The following is a 12,579-nucleotide window of genomic DNA, read 5'->3' as shown; positions in this document are numbered from 1 at the left end:
GGTCTCTGTGCTGTGAATTATCTGTGAAGTAAGGATTCATAAGATTTCTTGACAGTGGATCTTCCAGAAATCTCATGGATACGTATGCAGACAAAGAGTGGTGCGGGAAAATTCATGTGGGACCAGGGATACTGAGAAAAGGAGGGAGTGGCGTAGGTAAATATTGGTCCATTAGAGGATGAGAAGGGAGATTTAATAATGGGAGATGAGGAAATGGCTGAGGAACTGAACAGGTTTTTTGGGTCGGTCTTCACAGTGGAAGACACAAATAACATGCCAGTGACTGATAGAAATGAGGCTATGACAGGTAAGGACCATGAGACGATTGTTATCACTAAGGAGGTAGTGATGGACAAGCTAATGGGGCTGAAGGTAGACAAGTCCCCTGCCCTGATGGAATGCATCACAGAGTGCTAAAAGAGATGGCTAGGGAAATTGCAAATGCACTAGTGATAATTTACCAAAATTCACTAGACTCTGGGGATGTCCCGGCGGATTGGAAATTTGCAAATATGACACCTCTGTTTAAAAAAGGAGGTAGGCAGAAAGCGCGTAATTATAGGCCAGTGAGCTTAACTTCGGTAGTAGGGAAGATGCTGGAATCTATCATCAAGGAAGAAATAGCGAGGCATCTGGATGGAAATTGTCCCATTGGGCAGATGCAGCATGGGTTCATAAAGGGCAGGTCGTGCCTAACTAATTTAGTGGAATTTTTTTAGGACATTACCAGTGCGGTAGATAACGGGGAGCCAATGGATGTGGTATATCTGGATTTCCAGAAAGCCTTTGACAAGGTGCCACACAAAAGGTTGCTGCATAAGATAAAGATGCATGGCATTAAGGGTAAAGTAGTAGCATGGATAGAGGATTGGTTAATTATTCGAAAGCAAAGAGTGTGGATTAATGGGTGTTTCTCTGGTTGGCAATCAGTAGCTAGTGGTGTCCCTCAGGGATCAGTGTTGGGCCCACAATTTACATAGATGATTTGGAGTTGGGGACCAAGGGCAATGTGTCCACGTTTGCAGACGACACTAAGATGAGTGGTAAAGCAAAAAGTGCAGAGGATACTGGAAGTCTGCAGAGGGATTTGGATAGGCTAAGTGAATGGGCTAGGGTCTGGCAGATGGCATACAATGTTGACAATTGTGAGGTTATCCATTTTGGTAGGAATAACAGCAAAAGGGATTATTATTTAAATGATAAAATATTAAAACATGCTGCTGTGCAGAGAGACCTGGGTGTGCTAGTGCACAAGTCGCAAAAAGTTGGTTTACAGGTGCAACAGGTGATTAAGAAGGCAAATGGAATTTTGTTCTTCTTGCTAGAGGGATGGAGTTTAAGACTAGGGAGGTTATGCTGCAATTGTATAAGGTGTTAGTGAGGCCACACCTGGAGTACTGTGTTCAGTTTTGGTCTCCTTACTTGAGAAAGGACGTACTGGCACTGGAGGGTGTGCAGAGGAGATTCACTAGGTTAATCCCAGAGCTGAAGGAGTTGGATTACGAGGAGAAGTTGAGTAGACTGGGACTGTACTCGTTGGAATTTAGAAGGTTGAGGGGGGATCTTATAGAAACATATAAAATTATGAAGGGAATAGATAGGATAGATGCGGGCAGGTTATTTCCACTGGCGGGTGAAAGTAGAACTAGGGGGCATAGCCTCAAAATAAGGGTAAGTAGATTTAGGACAGAGTTTAGGAGGAACCTCTTCACCCAAAGGGTTGTGAAAGTATGGAATTCCTTGCCCAGTGAAGCAGTAGAGGCTCCTTCATTAAATGTTTTTAAGATAAAGATAGTTTTTTGAAGAATAAAGAGATTAAGGGTTATGGTGTTCAGGCCGGAAAGTGGAGCTGAGTCCACAAAAGATCAGCCATGATCTCATTGAATGGCGGAGCAGGCTCGAGGGGCCAGGTGGCCTACTCCTGCTCCTAGTTCTTATGTTCTTTTTTCCATTGGGATGGACTGCACTTACCATGGACTAGAATCAGTGTCATGGTGATTTGTTTAAAAGAGCAAAGAAAGGGTCAGGGGAAGGGAGATTAATGGAGCGTAAGGTAAAGGGTGATTAAAGAGAAAGGTTGAGGCAATAGAATCACAGAATTGTTACATCACAGAAGGAGGCCATTTGGCCCATATTGTCTGCACTGGCTCTTCAATTGAGCATCATGACATTGTGCCATTCCGCTCCCTTTTCCCCACGCCCTGCACACTATTCACATAGAGAAGTATAGCAATTTGGGTAAGGCAAGCTGACACAGAAAGTTTAATGGTAATAATCTATCCGTGAATAAGGCGCATGCAAAAAATAGGGGTAAAGAAATAAAATTAAAGGCTCCTTATCTGAAAGCAGGCAGAATTTGTAGTAAGTTGGAAGAACTAGTGGCACAAATAGAGATAAATGTTTTAGAATGCGGCATGGTGGCACAGTGGTCAGCACTGCTGCCTCACAGTGCCAGGGACCCGTGCCCGATTCTGACCTTGGGCGACTGTCTGTGTAGAGTTTGCACATCCTTCCCATGTGTGCATGGATTTCCCCCAGGGGCTCCGGTTTCCTCACAAAGTCCAAAGATGTGCAGGTTAGGTGGATTAGCCATGATAAATTGCCACTTAGTATCCAACGGTTAGGTGGGATCATGGAGTTACAGGGATAGGGTGGGGGAGTGGGCCTAGGTAGGGTGCTCTTTTGGAGGATTGGTGTAGACTCGTTGGGCCAAATAGTCTCCTTCTGCACTGTAGGGATTGCACTGTAGGGATCCTATGAAATAGTCACCTTACAGAGACATGGTTACAAAGTGACCAAGGTTGGGAAATAAATAGCTCAGGGTACACACAACATTTTAGAAAGTTAGACAGAATAGAAAAAGAAGAAGAGTAGTCTTGATATTAAAGACCAACATAAGGGTAGTGGTAAGAAAGGATCTTGGCGACTTCCGGTGGCGGCCATGAAGTAAACGGTCGCACATTCAGCAGCTCTCGCCTTAGTGTTTTTTTTAATGGTGTTTAAGCCGGATTTTTCAAAACATTTCTCACCATACGTTGATCGAAGGGAGAGGAAAAGGAGGTGACCCTCAATTTTTGGAATCGTGTCCAGATAAGAGTTGAAAAAGGAGAAACCAAAAGATGAGTGAAAGCAAGAATCAGAGGTCATCGAGCTCAATGGTAACGAGACAAATCGTGTCCACACCAGCTCACTGGTCGATGGAGCAATGGGTCGAGTACCTGGATGAGAAGTTCGCCCGGCATCGCAAGGAGTGTACAGAAGATGTAACCCAGATGAAATGAAATGAAAATCGTTTATTGTCACAAGTAGGCTTCAAATGAAGTTACTATGAAAAGCCCCTAGTCGCCACATTCCGGCGCCTGTTCGGGAAGGCTGATACAGGAATTGAACCGTGCTGCTGGCTTGCAATGGTCTGCTTTAAAAGCCAGCGATTTAACCCTGTGCTAATCCAGATAGCCTCGATTAAGGAGGTGGTTGACCGGGTGGAGGAGAAAATGACGACCCAGGGACAGGAGATTCTAAAGTTGCAGGAGCTGGCGACTGAACAAGAGGAGGAGTCCACTGCAATGGCTTTGGAAATTAGCATACTACGGGATAGCCAGAAACGACTGCTAGATAAAGTGGATGACTTGGAGAACTGGTCTCGCAGGCAAAATATCCGAATCGTCGGGCTGCCAGAGGGGAAGGAGGGATCAGATGCAGTATTGTATGTGGGGAAGATGTTGCAGGAGATGGTCGAGGCCGATGTGTTTGACAAGCCGCTGGAGGTGGACCAGGCGCACAGGGTGCTCGTACGTAAGCCCCAGGGTCGTGAGCCCCCGAGGGCCATGGTGGTGAGGCTACATTGATTCCTCGACAAGGAGCGTATCATGATGTGGGTCAGGCAGACAAAACGGTTATGTGGGAAGAATCAGAGATCCGGGTGTATCAAGACTAGGGGCCAGAACTCGCAAAGAGGAGAGCAAGTTTCAACAAAGTTATGGTGGCCCTGTTTTAGAAAGACTTTAAATTTGGACTGTTATACCCGGCGCATCTTTGGGTGACCTACGAGAACCGGGAGCTGTACCTTCATTCTCCGGAAGAGGTGGTTACCTTCATGAAAGACGATAATCTGGCTCAAGGACTCTTAAATTCTAACTGTGGTGGGCTGAGTTTGAGGGAAGGGATGGAGTGGCGGGGAGGAGAGAAAAATGGTTCTGTGTTCTGCTTCGTCTTGTTTAAAATTTCAGTCTTTTAATTCTGTGAGTTAAGTTGCGATGTTCGGGAAGAAGAGGGTTTGGGTGTTTTAATTTTTAAAATAAAATGTTTTTCTCTTTTCTTTTCTCTCGTCTTGTGTAATTTGATTTTGATTTATTCTCTGTAACAAAGATGGTTGATTCTTGCATGCATAATTTTGATTAAGCTGCTTGAAGCTTCTATTGTGTTTGATTCTCTTTGAAGGTGATGTGACTGATAAGAATCGGTCAAAGGGGGAGGGGTAGAACCTGCCAATCTGGTGTAACGACTTTTAAACTCAAACTGTGGTGGTCTGAGTTTGGGGGGAGGGACAGGATGGTGGGGAGGTGAGAAAAATGGTGTGTTTTGCTATGTCTTGTTTAAAATTTTGGTCTTTTAATTCTGTGAGTTAAGTTGCGATATTCGGGAAGAAAAGGGTCTTGGTGTTTTTTTTTTCCTCTTGTGTAATTTGATTTTGATTTATTGCTTTATGTACTGGATAGAGGGAAGAACTTTTAAGATGCGATGGGGTGTTTTAGTTTCTGCAAGAAGGATGGTTGATTCTTGCATGCATAATTTCGCTTAAGCTTCTTTTGTGTTTGATTCTGTTTGAAGGTGATGGGACTGATAAGAATCGGTTAAAGGGAGTGGGGTTTGCCTCGTTGCCTGCGCGTTGGGGGATGGTATGTTTGCTTTTTGGGATTGCTGTTACTGTGTTGAGTGTTTGTGTTATTGCTGGGTGTGATAGAATCTGGTAGTCAGCAGGTTTGTGACGCCAGAGGGTGGGAAATGCTGAGCTAGCTGGATAGCTGGTTCACGGGAGCAAAGTGGGGGAGAGCTGAGGAAAGACGAAGTGGGGTGGGAGGGGGGTACTGCTGACGGGAAGGGACAGTTAGAAGACTGGAGATGGAGATCAGATGGCAGTCGCCGCCGAGGGGCGGATCAAGTGAGGTGCGGAACACTGGCTAGGAGCTGGCCTAGGAAAGGTCATGGTTGACCGACAGGGGAGGGGGCAAAAGCCCTCCCCCCCGACCAGACTGGTTACATGGAATGTTCGTGGACTGAACGGGCCGGTTCAGAGAGCTTGTGTGTTCGCACAGCTGAGACAGTTAAAAGCGGACGTGGCTATGTTACAGGAGACACACTTGAAGCTGGAGACCACATTAGATTAAAGAAGGGATGGGTTGGGCAAGTATTTCATTCAGGACTGGGCTTTAAAACGAGGGGGGTGGCTATCCTGATTAATAAAAGGTTGACATTCGAGGTGGGGAGAATAGAGGTAGACCCAGGAGGCAGATTTATTATGGTTAGCGAGAAGCTAGAGGGAATCGCAGTGGTCTGGTGAATATATATGCCCCAAACTGGAATGATGTTGCGTTTATCAGGAAGATGCTGGGGAAGATCCTAGACCTTGACTCGCTCCGGCTGATCATGGGGGGTGACTTTAATACGGTCCTGGACCCGAGGTTAGACCGGTTGAGTACTAGGTCGGGGAAGCTATCAGCAATGGCATAGGAACTGCAGGGGTTCATGGAGTGCATGGGAGGGGTGGATCTGTGGAGATTTGAGAGACCAAGGAGCAGGGAATATTCATTCTACTCCCATGTACATAAAGCGTACTCCAGGAGAGATTTCTTCATGCTAGATAAAACACTGTTAGCAGGGATTGAGGACACTGAGTACTCAGCAATTGTGGTCTCAGAGCATGCACCACACTGGATAGACCTACGGGCAGACACGGGAATGTCCCAGCGCCCACAGTGGAGACTAGATACAGGGCTGTTAGCGGATGAGGAGATCTGTGAGCGAGTGAGAGAGGCCATTTGGGGGTACATAAAGATCAATGACACGGGAGAGACTGCAGCTGGGATGGTCTAGGAGGCATTGAAAGCGATTATTAGAGAGGAATGTATTTCAATTCGAGCCCACAGGGATGAAACTGAGCGGTCGGAGCTGGACAGGTTGGTAGGAGAAATCTTACAGGTGGACAGGAGATATTCAGAGTCTCCAAATGAGGAGCTCCTGAAGAAGTGTCAGAGACTTCAACTGGAGTTTGGGCTCCTTTCCACAGGAAAGGCGGAGGGTCAGCTGAGGAGGGTAAAAGGGGCAATATGTGAACATGGGGAGAAAGCTAGCAGGATGCTGGCGCATCAGCTGAGGAAACAGGAGGCAGTGAGAGAAATAGGGAAAATAAAGGATTTGAGGGGGAAGACAGTGAGGGACCCGGGGGCAGTGAATGAAGTGTTCCGGGAATTTTATAGCCAGCTAGACGAGTCGGAACCCCCGATTGGGCAGCAGGGCATGAATCAATTCCTGGGGAGGCTAGAGTTCCCGAAGGTAAATGAGGAGCTGGTGGAGGCCCTGGGGGCCTGATTGGGTTTGGGGAGGTGATAGAGGGACTGGGGGCGATGCAACCGGGTAAAGCCCCGGGACCTGATTGGTTCCCAGTGGAATTTTATAGGAAGTTCTCTGGGTTACTGGGGCCGCTCCTGGTTAAGGCTTTCAACGAGTCCAAGGAGCTGGGAGTACTCCCCCCCCAACGTTATCACAGGCATCAATTTCTCTCATCCTGAAGCGTGACAAGGATCCGGAGAGCTGTGGATCGTACAGGCCAATTTCCCTCTTGAATGTAGATGCCAAATTATTGGCAAAGATCCTGGCCACTCGAATAGAGGATTGTGTCCCGGAAATAATTGGGGATGATCAGACGGGATTTGTAAACAGCAGGCACCTTACATCCAACATTAGACGGCTTCTTAATATAATTATGATGCCAGCGGAGGGGCGCGAGACTGAGGTGGTCGTTGCCATGGACGCGGAGAAGTCTTTCGACCGAGTGGAGTGGAAGTATATGGGATATTTTAGGCAGGTTTGGGTTTGGGCAGGGATTTGTGGCGTGGGTCTGGCTACTGTACCAGGCCCTGGTGACAAATGTAAGAATTAACCGAGTTCGGTCAGAATACTTTAGTCTTTGTCGGGGGACAAGGCAGGGATGTCCGCTCTCCCCATTACTGTTTGCCATGGCGATAGAACCCTTAACAATGGCTCTGAGAGCAGTGAATACCTGGAGGGGTATAGTGAGAGGGGGGGTGGAGCACAGGGTCTCTCTCTATGCGGATGATTTGTTGCTTTATATCACGGTCATGGAGGTATTAGGAGAATTTGGGCGATTTTCAGGCTATAAGTTAAATATGGGAAAAAGCGAGATGTTCGTGATTCAGGCACGGGTGCAGGAAAGGAGGCTGAAGGAGCTACCTTTTAAAGTGGTTGGGAAGAGTTTTAGGTATCTGGGGATTCAAGTGGCCAAGGATCGGGGGCAGCTTCACTAGTTAAATTTGGGCAAAGCAGTGGATCAAATGAGAAGGGATTTTTGTAGATGGGACATGCTCCCACTGACGCTGGTGGGGAGGGTTCAGACGGTGAAGATGACTGTCCTTCCGACACTGCTTTTCGTTTTTCAGTGTCTCCCGATTTTTGTCCCAAAGGCTTTTTTCAGAAGTATGAATGTGGCGATATCGAGGTTTATATGGGCGGGTAAAACCCCGACAGTAAAGAGGACACTCCTGGAACAGGCCTGCGGGGAAGGGGGATTGGCTCTCCCGAGCTTTATTAACTATTACTGGGCTGCCAACAAATCGATGTTGGGGAGGGGTCGGCCTGGGAGCGGATGGGGGCAGCATCCTGCAAAGGTACGAGTCTGGAGGCTTTACTGACAGCGCCCCTGCCATTCTCGCCGGCTCGGTACTCCACAAGTCCTGTGGTGGTGGCAGCCCTGAGGGTGTGGGGGCAATGGAGGCAGCATATGAGACTGGAGGGGGCGTCAGTGTGGTCACTGATCTGTGACAATCACCGTTTTGTCCCGTGGGGGCTGGATGGGGCCTTTAAGGTATGGTAGCGGGCAGGGATTGAGAGGTTTGGGGATCTATTCATCCAGGACGGCTTCCCGATCTTAGAGACATTAGAGGAGGAGTTTGATTTGCCGGGTGGGAACGGGTTTCGGTACCTTCAAGTGCGGGACTTTGTACGGAGACAGGTCCCAAGCTTTCCTCGCCTCCCCCCGAGGGGACTACAGGATAAAGTGCTGTCAAAAACAGCAGGGGTTGGAGGTGGGAAGGGTTCGGACATATACAGGGAATTGTTAAAGTGGGAAGGGCTCTTATCAGAGAGGTGAAGAGGAAGTGGGAAGAGGAGCTAGGAGGGGAGCTGGAAACTGAACTGTGGGAAAAAGCCTTGAAAAGGGTAAATGCATCCTTGTCCTGTGCTAGACTTTTTTTTAAAAAATTTTTTAAATTCTCCTTTTTCACATTTTCTCCCACATTTACACCAATCAACAATAAACAATAATCAGCAAGATATGTCAGTCCCCATAATAACAACGATCCCATCTACCCACCAACCCCCAAACCTCAACCCGCATGTTTACATAAACAAATAACAAAAAGAAATCAGGGATTACCCGTAGTCACCCTTAATCTACACAGCTCCCCACCCCCCCACCCCCCCCCCCAACCAACGCCATCCAGCCTCTAAGAGAGTGCCGTACATGATACCCCAAAGTTGTGTCCCCCCCCCCCCCCCCCCAAGTCTCCAGCTCCTCCTGTCCACTGCCTCTTGTAAAACACCTCCTCCCAACCTCGGTTCCCTCCCCCAACCTCGGTTCCCTCCCCCTAACTTTCCACCCCGGCTAGACCACTCGGACCCTGGTCTGCCAGGCTCCGATGGCTGCAGCCCCTCCCCCCACCTCACTCCCGTTCACTGGCCGGCTTAAACCGGCCAGCGTGGAGGCCCCCGCCCGGGTCCCTTTCCCCCTTGCCTGGCCCTAGGAAAGCCCAAAGATCCCCTTTTAGCACACAAACCACCTACACCCCAAAGAGCCCTCCTTTCGAGTGAAAGTCCCGTCCCTTCCCTTGTCCAAATATATGCAACATTGGCTCCTTTATCCTCTACACCCGCGCGCAGTGATGCAAAAAAAGAAGAAAATACAGTCATAAGGTTACATCGGCACATGACCGTTCCTCAATTTGTCAGTTCTGCCACAGTCCTTCTGCCTTCGCAAACTCCTCCGCTGCTTCCGCCGTTCCAAAATAAAAGTCCCTGAGCTTGTAAGTCACCCTCAGCTTCGCTGGATATACAATGCCGCACTGCACCTTGCCAATGTACAGTGCCCTCTTCACCCGGTTGAAGGCAGCCCGCCTCCTTGCCAGCTCCACCGTAAAGTCCTGGTATACATGTATACCAGCTCCAGCCCACTGCACCACCCGCTTCTGCTTGGCCCAGCTCAGGACCTTCTCCTTCACACTGTACCTACGGAAGCACAGAGTCACTGCCCTTGGCAGCTCACTCGCCTTTGGTACAGGCCTCCACGACCGATGAGCCCGATCCAGTTCATATCGTGAGGGGTCCTCCCCCTCCCCCAATAGTTTTGCCAGCATCGTGGCAAAATACTCAGTCGGCTTCGGTCCTTCAACTCCTTCGGGCAGCCCCACGACCCTTAAATTCTGTCGCCTGGATCTGTTTTCCAGATCTTCCATTTTTCCTCGCAGATTCTTGTTCGTGTCCATCACCTTCCGCATCTCCTTCCCCATCGAGGCAAGTTGATCACCGTGCTGCAATACCGTCTCCTCCACTTCCTTCAGCGCCTCCCCTTGCTCTCGCACTTTCGCCACTGCGCTCGCCACCGCCGTCTTCACCGGGGAAACCGCCTCCTCCACCAGCACATTCAAAACCTCCCTCATCTCCTTCCTCACCGTCTCCATGCATTTCTCAATCTGCGCCAACTGCTTTTCAAATTCCGCAGCCATCACCTTAGTTATTTCTTCAGCCGTAGACACTGCGGCCTCCCCTGGTGCTCCAGCCTCCATTTTCTTTATTGACCCCACGGTGACCTTTCCACTCTCCAACTGACTTTCAGCCGCTTTTTTCCCGGGCCTTTTTTTGGTGTTTTTCGACATCCTTCTTCTCCTTGCGCTGTCTCCCGACTTTTACTGCCGTCGCTGGCCCTAGGACCGGGCGTTACTCCCCGAAAACGCCGTTCCCGAACGGGAGCCCTCCAATGTGCGGCTGCCTCCCGCCCGCCGTCACCGGAAGTCGTCGTCCTGTGCTAGACTTAGCGTGATTCAGTTCAAGGCAGTCCACAGGGCCTACGTGACGGTAGCTCGGATGAGTCGGTTCTTCGAGGAGGTGGAGGACAGATATGGGCGGTGTGGGGGTAGCCCGGCCAACCATGTTCCTATGTTTTGGACATGTCCAAAACTGAGGGAATTCTGGCAGGGATTTGCAGATGTTATGTCGGAAGTCCTGGAAAGTAGCGTAACTCCGAGTCCAGAATTAGCAATATTTGGGGTGTCGGAAGATCCAGGGGCAAAGTGGGGGGAGGGAGGCCGATATTCTGGCCTTCTCCTCCCTGGTGGCCCGGAGACGGATCTTGCTGAGATGGAGGGACTCGGAGCCCCCGAAGTCAGGAGTGTGGGTCAGCGATATGGTAGAGTTTCTCAGTCTGGAAAAAAATCAAGTTCGCTCTAAGAGGATCAATACAGGGATTCTCCCGGAGTTGGCAGCCGTTCATCGATTTCTTTAACAAAAACTGAACGTATGACTCTTTGTCAGAGCAGACTAATGACTCTCTGAAGAAACTCTGAAGAAAAGTCATATGGACTTGAAACATTAACTGTTTCTCTTACCAGAGATGCTACCAGACCTGCTGACTTTTTTCAGCAGCATCCACGATATTTTGCTTTTACTAATAGGTGAGGCCTCAGCAGTGATCCTGTGGCACTCCACTGGCTACAACATGCCAACCCAGAAATGACCCATTGATCTCAAATTTTTCCCCCTATTAGTTAACAAATCCTCTATCCATGCTAATATGTTATCGCGACACCATGAGCTCGTATTTTATGGAGTAACCCTTTGCAGCACCTTGTCAAATGCCTTTTGGAAATAAGTGCACCATGTACACCAGTAATTATACTTCTAGACAGAGCATTAAACAAGAAATTATTGGAGCATGGAACAAAGCCAATATAATAATCATGGGAGACTTGTATTTTGCATAGGCTTGACATCCTGGCAGGAGTTCCTCAGGGTAGTGTCCTAGGCCCAACAACCTTCAGCTGCTTCATTAATGACCTTTCTTCCTTCTCTGTGCTTGTAAGCTCCAGCAGGCAGCCCACTGTGGAGCTTACTAGAGGTTCTGGTGGGAATCTTAAGTCATCAGGAGTCTCCGAGCTCCCTATTCCTGATGCTGACTTGCCAAATAATTTTAAAAAAAATAAAAAATTGGCAAAGTTAGTTTGGAAGATTAATTTGTAGAATGCTTTGACATCAGTTTCTTCGGCCAACACATTGTGGAACAAACTAGTGTTTAAGCTAAGTTAGATCTAGTTCTGTGTAATAAGCCAGATTTAAATAATATAATAGTAAATGATCCACTTGGAAAAAGTGATCATCTTCAATTGAATTTAAATATTAAGCTTGAGAACATCATACTCCAGTTTCAAACAAAAATTTTAAACAAAGCCAGCTGTAGAGTTTCAAGGGGTAAATTGGATGAAGTTGATTGTGTAAATAGATAAAAAGGTATGGCAGTAAATAAACAGTGGGAAATATTTAAAGAAATGAATCAAAAGGTCCAACAAAAATGCATCCCATTAAAAAACAGAACTCAGCAAGGAAGATAGATCTGGAGCTTACTATGGAATTTGTGGATAATAGTAGAGTAAAATAAAAGGCTTATATTATTGCGAACAACAGTTACAAGCCAGTAATAAAAGGATATGAGAATAATCTACCCAGGAATATAAAAACAGAAGGTGCAATTTACTGGCCGCTTCCCGCCTGAATCGGGATGGGATGGGGCCACTAGATCCCATGAGAGGCACGTCTCACCTTATACCTTGGCAGTGCAATTGGGCACCCCTGTAGTACCACCTGAGTGCCAGCTTGGCACTGCCAGGGTGCCCAGGTTGTGCTGGCGGGCATTGCCAAGATGCCAGGCTGGCACTGCCAAGGTGCCCAGATGAAATTCTGCCCACGCTGGGCATAGGCGTAGGGGTGCTCTGCCCCTATGAAATGGGGTGCGGGGGGCTCGGGGTCCCCCCAAAAGTGAGTTGGGGAGGTCCTGTCAGGAGATTGAGCGATTGGGGCGCCAACCTGAGTGCAGGAAATGCAACTCAGTGCAGCCTCGACAGGGTATTCCCTACTGAGGCCTGAAAAAAAGAGTGTCGTTAGATTGCGGGGTCGTTCTCCCCCGCTACAAGCACCAGGAACGGCCCCGCTAATCCCACCCAGAAAGGACTCTTTTTGTTTTTAATTAGATTGCGCCCAGAGTGTAGGAGCTTTTACATGTATATTAAAGGAGGAGAG

The 12,579-nt window shown here is 48.3% G+C and overlaps 1 protein-coding gene across 3 annotated transcripts in view; it reads left to right on the top strand.

Annotated features, from left to right (window-relative positions):
• The window catches only part of hhat (hedgehog acyltransferase), a 446,467-nt gene that overhangs the window by 288,411 nt on the left and 145,477 nt on the right, over nucleotides 1-12,579 (top strand). The gene's annotated exons all lie outside the window — the stretch shown is intronic.

The sequence above is a fragment of the Scyliorhinus torazame genome, chromosome 1 (genome assembly GCF_047496885.1).
Source record: "Scyliorhinus torazame isolate Kashiwa2021f chromosome 1, sScyTor2.1, whole genome shotgun sequence".
Taxonomy (NCBI): domain Eukaryota; kingdom Metazoa; phylum Chordata; class Chondrichthyes; order Carcharhiniformes; family Scyliorhinidae; genus Scyliorhinus; species Scyliorhinus torazame.
Note: the sequence above shows the minus strand (reverse complement) of the source record. Positions and strands in the feature narration are given on the sequence as shown.